General features: G+C 42.6%; 1 pseudogene; it reads left to right on the plus strand.

The window, feature by feature from the left end:
- Positions 1 to 2456: 2456 nt before the first annotated feature.
- Positions 2457 to 3039, plus strand: LOC136308138 (translationally-controlled tumor protein-like; annotated as a pseudogene).
- The last annotated feature ends 6646 nt before the right edge of the window (positions 3040 to 9685 follow it).

Here is a 9685-nt window from a genome sequence, read left to right on the forward strand (position 1 = left end):
CATCAGATTTTCATACCGTCTCAGCTCCATTTTCCCATTTTTCATGCTGTTTCTACACTAATTGTCTTAAAAAGCAAATTTATGAAAAAAGCCTTAACAGTCATTATTTGAAATGATTTAGAAACCATAAAAGGATTTATAGAAAAGCTTTTAGAAATAACAGGACTTGGAAAAGTGGCTGAATATAATAAAACACATTTCAAAAATAGTTTTACTCTCCCAGAAAATATAAAAGAACAGTAATCCTGTTAATGATAATTACCAAAATATTTAAAATTTTATAGATAACTGAGAAAAAGGAAATATTTCATGAGAAGAAAACATTAAACTTCAGAGATATACACAGAATACAAATAAATGTCTCTGTTTCTTATGATAAACCTCCAATTCTCTAAAATAAAATAAATAAATCTTTGTTTCTTTTCTTTTTTTTTTTCATTTTTCTGAAGCTGGAAACAGGGAGAGACAGTCAGACAGACTCCCGCATGCACCCGACCGGGATCCACCCGGCACGCCCACCAGGGGCGACACTCTGCCCACCAGGGGGCGATGCTCTGCCCATCCTGGGCGTCGCCATGTTGCGACCAGAGCCACTCTAGCGCCTGAGGCAGAGGCCGCAGAGCCATCCCCAGCGCCCGGGCCATCTTTGCTCCAATGGAGCCTTGGCTGCGGGAGGGGAAGAGAGAGACAGAGAGGAAAGCACGGCGGAGGGGTGGAGAAGCAAATGGGCGCTTCTCCTGTGTGCCCTGGCCGGGAATTGAACCCGGGTCCTCCGCACGCTAGGCCGACGCTCTACCGCTGAGCCAACCGGCCAGGGCAAATCTTTGTTTCTTATAAGCAAATTTTATTAATGCTCTTGGCTGAGAATACTGAAGAGTATAAACAGTTAATTTAGCCCACATTACTATTTGAATTTAATGTAACCTCTATTAAAATTCCTAGCAGGAATTGCTTGAGGAGGAGTGTGCTTGGCAAAATAACCCTAAAATTTATGTGAAAGAACTGCTAAGGATGGCAAGGTAATTTTTACAAAGAACATTTAGGGGAACTGGTCTTTTCAGATATTAAAACATTATAAAACCATGATAATAAAAAGTTTCAACACAGCATTAGAATATGAAAATTAATTAAACATAAAAGGAAGCTCCCAATTAGATAGTTGCATAAGTAAACATACATTCTAATATATAACTGTGAGGTCGGTTGGCAATGGGGGGAAGGTCACATGAAGAACCAGGCCCTGGAACTTCGGCTGGAACCACCCATACCCATGCCTGCCAAAAAGAAATGGCCTGGAGCCCTTTGCAAAAGAACTACCATCTGTCAGCCAATGAAATTTCACCACGTCATATCAACCCGACCACCCTACTGACGCTATAAATTACCCCCAAATGAGAGGGGGCACGACTTCTCTGGCACCCGTCTCGTGGACTAGAGAACCTCGTCTGGGAAGCGCTCTACTAAATAAAGCTTTTGCTATTCCACACTTGGTGGCTATGCCCTTTTTTCTTCCTCAGTGGGGAAAATACCTTACAATAACAGCAATTTAATATATATTATAATTCAATGGGGAAGAAGTGGATTATTTAAGAAATGACTGGGGCCTGACCAGGCAGTGGTGCAGTGGATAGAGCGTTGGACTGGGATGCAGAGGACCCAAGATCCCAAGGTCGCCAGCTTGAGCGCAGGCTCATTGGGTTTGAGCAAGGCTCACCAGCTTGAGCCCAAGGTCGCTGGCTCGACCAAGGGGCCACTTAGTCTGCTGTAGCCCCCTGTCGAGACACATATGAGAAATCAATCAATGAACAACTAAGGAATCACAACGAAGAATTGATGTTTCTTATCTCTCTCCCTTCCTGTCTGTCTGTCCCTATCTGTCCATTTCTCTGACAAAAAAAGAAAAAAAGAAAAAAAGAAATGACTGGGAAGGAAGGGTTAGATACTGAGAGAAAAAAATCAATCATTTAAGATTTCGATGTTATCTATTTATCTATCAATCTGTCATCTAGTATCCTTGACCACAAAAACTGAAAGCATTCCTTAATACTTCTTACCCTAGGTCTTAGGCCCCAGTCTAAGCTAAATGCCTCCATTTAACATACTGTGTTGTAATAACTGATTTACTTGTCTGTCATTGAATTCAGACCAAGACAAGAGGTACTATCTGTACCATCTCTGCTTAGTTCATATGAAATGTTCAATAATAGAGTTAAAAACAGATGCCGCAAACCAGCGCAGCTAGTAATTCCAGGTCCTGAGTGGGAACAGTGCGGAATTAAGAAAATAGGTTTAGAGTAAAAGGATGGGCTTGGGAGGCCTCTGCAATGCTGATGGCAAGAACTGAGCATGATCGCTTTTCCGCCCGCTCCCCCCCCCCCCCCCCCCAGCGCCGCTCCGGCTGCACCGTGCTCGCTCCAAGCTCCGGGCTCCTGCTAAGCCAGCGCCACCGTCGTCTCCTTCCAGCCACAATCATGATCATCTACCGGGACCTCATCAGCCATGATGAGATGTTCTCCGATATCTATAAGATCCGGGAGATCGCAGACGGGCTGTGCCTGGAGGTAGAGGGGAAGATGGTGAGTAGGACAGAGGGTAACATTGATGACTCACTTATTGGTGGAAATGCCTCCGCTGAAGGCCCCGATGGCGACGGCACCGAAAGCGCACAGTAATCACGGGTGTTGATATTGTCATGAACCATCATTTGCAGGAAACCAGCTTCACAAAAGAAGCCTACAAGAAGTACATCAAGAATTACATGAAATCAATCAAAGGAAAACTTGAAGAACAGAGACCAGAAAGAGTAAAGCCTTTTATGACAGGGGCTGCAGAACGAATCAAGCACATCCTTGCCAATTTCAAAAACTACCAGTTCTTTATTGGTGAAAACATGAATCCAGATGGCATGGTTGCTCTACTGGACTACCGTGAGGATGGTGTGACCCCATATATGATTTTCTTTAAGGATGGTTTAGAAATGGAAAAATGTTAACAAATTTGGCAATTTGGATCTATCACCTGTCATCGTAACTGGCTGCTGCTTTTTTTTTTTTATTTTTATTTTTATTCATTTTTAAAGAAGAGAGAGAGACAGAGAGAGAAGGGGGGAGGAGCTGGAAGCATCAACTCCCATGTGCCTTGACCAGGCAAGCCCAGGGTTTTGAACCGGCGACCTCAGCATTTCCAGGTCGACGCTTTATCCACTGCGCCACCACAGGTCAGGCTGGCTGCTGCTTTTCATCACACCAGGACTAGGACAAATGGGACTGATGTTATCTTGAGCTCTTCATTATTTTGACCTCGATTGATTTGGAGCAGAGGCATTGTTTTTAAGAAAAACATGTCATGTAGGTTGTCTAAAAATAAAACGCATTTAAACTCGGAAAAAAAAAAAAGAACTGAGCATGATCAACACCTGCTTCCTGCTTTATTTATAGAGCAAAGTAAGGCCATTAGCAAATCAGAGATCTGTGATCACATTTCCAAGGCAATGCAAGAATTCTACCAAGTGCAGAAAATGCCCACCATACATAACATCTTAACTTCACAAAACAAAGGATAGGAAACTTGCTTCCAGTTTTTCTGGGGGACTTGGGGTGTAGAAGGAGTATAAACAATCCTGCACTACAGCTAACATGAAGGTGTGGAAAAAAATAGCCTTTAGCAACTTCACAGAACAAGTGAGGTGGGAGGTTGGGCAGACTGTCAGCTTACTGCTAGTTCCCCACACCTCTGTCCCCAAAATATCTACACTGCAAAGACCCTGTTGGCTTTCGGTCTGCAACATATTCCCCTTTTCTATTTTTTAACTTCAATTTGTGTGCTGTGTTTCATACTCATCTGATTTTTCATGTTCTGATTTGGAGGGAGATTGGAAAAATATAAAATAAACAATATTAAAATAGCCAATGCAGAGGCCCTGGCCGGTTGGCTCAGTGGTAGAACGTCGGCCTAGCGTGCGGAGGACCCGGGTTCGATTCCCGGCCAGGGCACACAGGAGAAGCGTCCATTTGCTTCTCCACCCTTCCGCCGCACCTTCTTCTCTGTCTCTCTCTTCCCCTCCCACAGCCAAGGCTCCATTGGAGCAAAAATGGCCCGGGCGCTGGGGATGGCTCTGTGGCCTCTGCCTCAGGCGCTAGAGTGGCTCTGGTTGCAACATGGCGACGCCCAGGATGGGCAGAGCATCGCCCCCTGGTGGGCAGAGTGTCGCCCCATGGTGGCCGTGCCGGGTGAATCCCAGTTGGGCACATGCGGGAGTCTATCTGACTGTCTCTCCCTGTTTCCAGCTTCAGAAAAATGCAAAAGAAAACACACACACACAAAAAAAATAGCCAATGCTAAGATACCAAAACAAGTATCTTAATACAATGAAGGGATTAAAGCCTTTTAGATTATCAAGCAAATTCTTAACTAATATAGCAGGATCTAAAATAGAATTTTTGCAGTTTTGAATGTCCTTAATATGTTAATGTAATTTTACCAAGTCCATGTTGACACCATCACCGCTCCACATTATCTGTAGATGCAACTCAACCCCACTTCAGTCTGAGAACTGTCCCAAAGAGTGGGAGTCACACACATTCAGAAAAAGTCCGCAGGCAATGGAACTGTTGTCACATTTCCACACTCTTCAGCTAGTGTCTATGTCCCACTGACCACTGCTTCTAGCACATTAAGCTCTTGTCTCAAGCTTAATGTCAGTACTAGATTTCTGGCAATGATTCAGGTACACTGGAAGGGCCATCTGCAGCATGTATGGAGACAGAGCTTCTGTTTTCTTTAACCTGGAGAGATGAAACTAGGGGGCCTTTTCCTGGAGTTTTGCAGCCATAGGGTGGTGAGGAGAATCTTGGGATATACTATGCTGGATGGTAGAGGTAAATTCATAACAGAAGTGGGCAAAAAGGAGAGAGAGAAAGAGGCTCTGAATTTGGAGAGTAGGTCCCAGCCTAACATAGGCATGGGGCATTGAGGCAGGAGAAGAAAAGAATGTGTAAAATACACTATGTATTAAGACAGTGGATTCGTGGCAAATGGGGAGGAAAATAAGACTATCATCACCCACAACAGAGATCTTTGAGGGATGAGCAGAACCCAAATATTTGGACAAGGCAGAGTAAGTGGCCCTCCTATCTGTAAGAAATGAGATCTGCTTAGCTGCTATCAATACTTGGATGATTACCCTAGGCTCGTCCACTGTGATGTGAGATGGGGCCGATGGCCCTAGGCACCTTCAGTCTTCAGTGGCAAGTCTCAGCAGGCTGGGCAAGGTTAGGTCAGAGGTGGCTAGAGTAGGGCTGGAAGAGACTGAACCCTCCCTTGGAGGAGCGAGGGGGCAGCCTACCTTCCAGTATCCCTTTTTCCTACAGAAAAGACAGGTAGACTTTAGCCAATGATCTTCCTTTCCATTCTTGAAGCAGGGCCCTGATGGAGTCTTATGAGGCCCCTTAGGAGCATTGGAACCTTTAAGGGCAGCCACCAAGAGCTGGTACTTTGCCTGATCTCTTTGTCTGCCTTTTCCTGTTCCTCTCGGTTATTATAGACCTTATAAGCCATGATCAGGAGATCTTGTTGAGGGGTTTGAGGATCCTCCACTGCCTATATAAACTTTTTCCATATATCTGGAGCTGCTGGGGAAAATACAGGACAGTGTTATCAGCTAGATCAAATGAAGGAGGGTAGACATTTGCAGGAGAAAGAGGTTTGGAGTGTGTTAAGAGGATTTGATAGATGGAACAGATTTGACAGAGAAAGGGATGAGAGCATAGTAAAATAAGCCTTATACAATTGCTCTTGTGAAGTGAGTCTCTCATCCTGGCTCATGGTGTCTTACCAAACATTCAGGAACTCACCAAGGAGCCTCAGGAGACCTAGGAAAAACACACACATATCCTCGACCCCATAAGAGAACAGGGTTTGGCCCTTGCCAGATTCCTGTGAGCAGGTCCCTCCATTGCACTTCACGGAAGGCTTTCCTTGTTGAATTCCAGAGTCTCTTGTCTGCTGAATAGCCTGGCATATCAGTATTAAAAAGTTTTTTAAGTAAAAAGAGTGATAAAGAAGATTTGCAAGGGGTTCCAGAGTATGACTCCCCTTTTTTATTTTTTATAACTGACCTTTAAGTGTTTGCTGAGCACACTTTATAATGCCTTGACCCTGAGGATTGTAAGGAAATATCTGTCCTCAGGTTAATTCCAAAAGCCTGACAAAATATAGTAAATACTTTCCAAGTAACACTCCCATATTTTTCAAAACATTTCTACCCAACTGATTAATGCAATCTAGAGAGCACATAAGGCTGAAAAAATCCAGTATGGCCTTCATTATCTTCCCATTGTAAAAAAATCTTAGAGCTTTGTTAGGGAAATCCACCCTGCCCCAAGCCTTGCAGCTCAGTGACTGCTTTATGAGTCAAGAGAAAAAAACAAAACAAAAATAAAACCCAATGCTTCTTAGCAATAACAGATGCATCAGCTCATCCAAATTAGCAAGTCTTTAGGATCCATATTCTATTCTATTTAAAATTAAATGAATGCTCCTTACAAGTTCCAATTTAAAAATAATGTAGGGATGAAACCATTTTATTTTTTCAATATTAGAGCCAACATTTTTTGAAAGAGGGACAAAAGATGGATGAGACTAAACAAAACTTTCTTGACAAAAATCTCAGCAGCTGCAAAAAAATTGTAGACAGAACTACCTTGGGTCCTCCGTCCAAATTTCCAGGGAAAGAATAGGAAAAAACAAAATGTTGGTTCAGAGGATTGTAACTAAAACATTAGAGAAAATCAGACAATAACAGGAAAAGCTGTTACTTTCCTAACACCTGAGTCTCCTATTTATTCTCAAATTCTAATAGCTGCTGCAACTGGCAGTTCGGGTTGATTATGCTGAGATTTCTGTACTTCAATTTTAGCTGAGTGGCAAACTTAGTTGACTGGGCAGAGGAAGTTTCTTTTGTCCGTTTCTCTGAATCACCTGCCCTTTGGCAGTATACTTAGATTTACATCCATTCACCCAATGTTTCCCTCTCCTGCAGCATGGGCAGAGGTCCGGAACTTTAGGAGCTGGCTGCCCTTGAAGGAGAGGCCAAGACTGACATCTGGGGGGAGCAGGGCAGTTTCTAATAAAATGTCCTAAACCCCCGCATTGGAAACAAGATCCACTGACAGAAGTACATCCCTGACCTTCTTTCTTTCATTTGTTCTGCCATTTATCAAAGTATTGTCCTGGAGGCCTTCCCTGAAACACTGAGGCAATAGCCAGACCATGTATATATGAAGGCCCAATATCAACACATATTCTGATGTAATCCTCTATATCTCCAGCCTTATCTAAAGCTTGTTGGAGCAGGAATGTCCAAAGTTCTGAGACAAAGACTATGGGAGGAACCTGATAAGTGTAAGGAAGAGCAGAGGGCAGCAGAGGCGCAAATTATCTCCTGAGTCATCCTCAGACTCCAAGGAGTTCTCAAATTTACATCCTTCTGTTTCTAGCTCACTCTGATCAAACAACATATTCTCCTCAAATAAAAACATTTGTACAAAAAAAAGGTCCCTTACTTTTGACCCTAACTGTTCCATATTTTATTACTCCCAATTATACTCTCCTCCAAAACTCTACTCAAAAATTTCATTTATTGAGTGCACCTGGGGAGTTCCATCACCTGCCTTCAGTTTAGTTTTCCCTTCCTCAGGTCCCTGTTTGGGTACCACTTGCAGCAAGCCAGCACGGGGAGTAATTCCAGGTCCCTGAGTGGGAACGGCGCGGAATTAAGAAAATAGGCTTAGAGTAAAAGGATGGGCTTGGGAGGCCTCTGCAATGCTGATGGCAAGAACTGAGCATGCTCAACACCTGCTTCCTGCTTTATTTATAGGGCAAAGTAAAGCCATTAGCAAATCAAAGAGATCTGTGATCACATTTCCAAGGCAACGCAAGAATTCTACCAAGTGCAGAAAATGCCCACCATACATAACATCTTAACTTCACAAAACAAAGGATAGGAAACTTGCCTCCTGTCTTTCTGGGGGACATGGGGGGTAGGAGGAGTATAAACAACCCAGCACCATAGCAAAATAGCCTTTAGCACCTTCACAGAACAAGTGAAGTGGGGGGTTGGGCAGACCGTCAGCTTACTGCCAATTCCCCACACCTCTGTCCCCCCAAAATCTACACTGCAAAGACCCTGTTGGCTTTCGGTTCCCAACAAACAGATGAGAGGGGGCACTAATTACCCAAGAATGTAAACAAAGATTCCATCAATAGTTTTTATTACTCAACCAGTAATTGATGGTTGGATTACTCAAGACTGCCTTTTAGTTGTAAGTCTAAACAATAGCTATTTGGGTTTTTTTCTTTTTTTTTTTAAGACTTTATTGATTTTAGAGAGAGAAGAGGGAAAATGGCAGGGGATGGGTGGAAGTGAAAAGCAGTGTTTCTTGTATGTGCCTTGACTGAGCAAACCCAAGGTTTCAAACCAGCAACCTCAGCGTTCCAGGTTGATGCTTTATCTACTGCGATACCACAGGTCAGGCTAAACAATAGAAATTTCAAAACCAAGATATTAAGTAAACATACACATCTATTTTTTAGGGGGGATTTAAGACAAAGGTAAAATAGTAAAATAAAGAAAATATCTCAAAGCAATAGAGAGCTCTCAGCTAAATCAATTTGTCTTTCTTTGATTCTATATGGACTGTATCTTATGTAATTCTATATTCCATCTAGGTGTATTTTCTCTCATCTGCCAAATTTAAAAGAAAAATACAAAATTCTTTGGGGTTGCATATATTTATCATAATGGGCTTATTGTGTAAATTTTAGTTATTTAACATTTTATATACACCCATCAAGGTTATACTTTTCACATTATGTTAGAGGGGACAGCTACAATGCATTCCAGAGAACCATAGAGGAACCATCCATGGTGATGCAGGGTAGAGGTGAGAGGAGGCCATGTTCTAGTATATTTCCAAAGAGTTTAAGAGTACCAACAGTGAGATTTTTTTTTTTTTTCAGAGACAGAGAGAGAGAAGGATAGATAGGGACAGACAGACAGGAACGGAGAGAAATGAGAAGCATCAATTTTCAGTTTTTCGTTGTGACACCTTAGTTGTTCATTGATTGCTTTCTCATATGTGCCTTGACCCGGGGCTACAGCAGACCGAGTAACACCTTGCTCGAGCCAGTGACCTTGGGTCCTAGCTGGTGAGCTTTGCTCAAACCAGATGAGCCTGTGCTCAAGCTGGCGACTTTGGGGTCTTGAACCTGGGTCCTCCGCATCCCAGTCCTACATTTATCCACTGTGTCACCACCTGGTCAGGCAGCAACAGTGAGATTTATACATGTGGTGGTGGTGGTAAGGAGTTTTTACTTTATTTTGTTTGAATATTTATCAGTTTTGGCAAAATATTTTTATGCAAACTGCCAGGTAGACTATTTCTTGATTACTTTACTGTTATATAAAAGGAAATTTTGTTTTTTGGTATTATGTATAATCAGACCACGAAAGGTAATTAGGAAAAGAAAAAAAAGAAGAAGGAAATCAATGTAGCAGAACATATTTTTCTTTTACATGTACAATCCCTCATTGTCTTCTAAGAAAGACTCACAATCTTTGGCTTGTTCTTCTTTTCAGTATGGTGGTCCTTCTCAAACTGAAGACTGTACTCATGAGCAGATGGAA

This window comes from Saccopteryx bilineata, chromosome 6, assembly GCF_036850765.1.
Source record: "Saccopteryx bilineata isolate mSacBil1 chromosome 6, mSacBil1_pri_phased_curated, whole genome shotgun sequence".
Taxonomy (NCBI): domain Eukaryota; kingdom Metazoa; phylum Chordata; class Mammalia; order Chiroptera; family Emballonuridae; genus Saccopteryx; species Saccopteryx bilineata.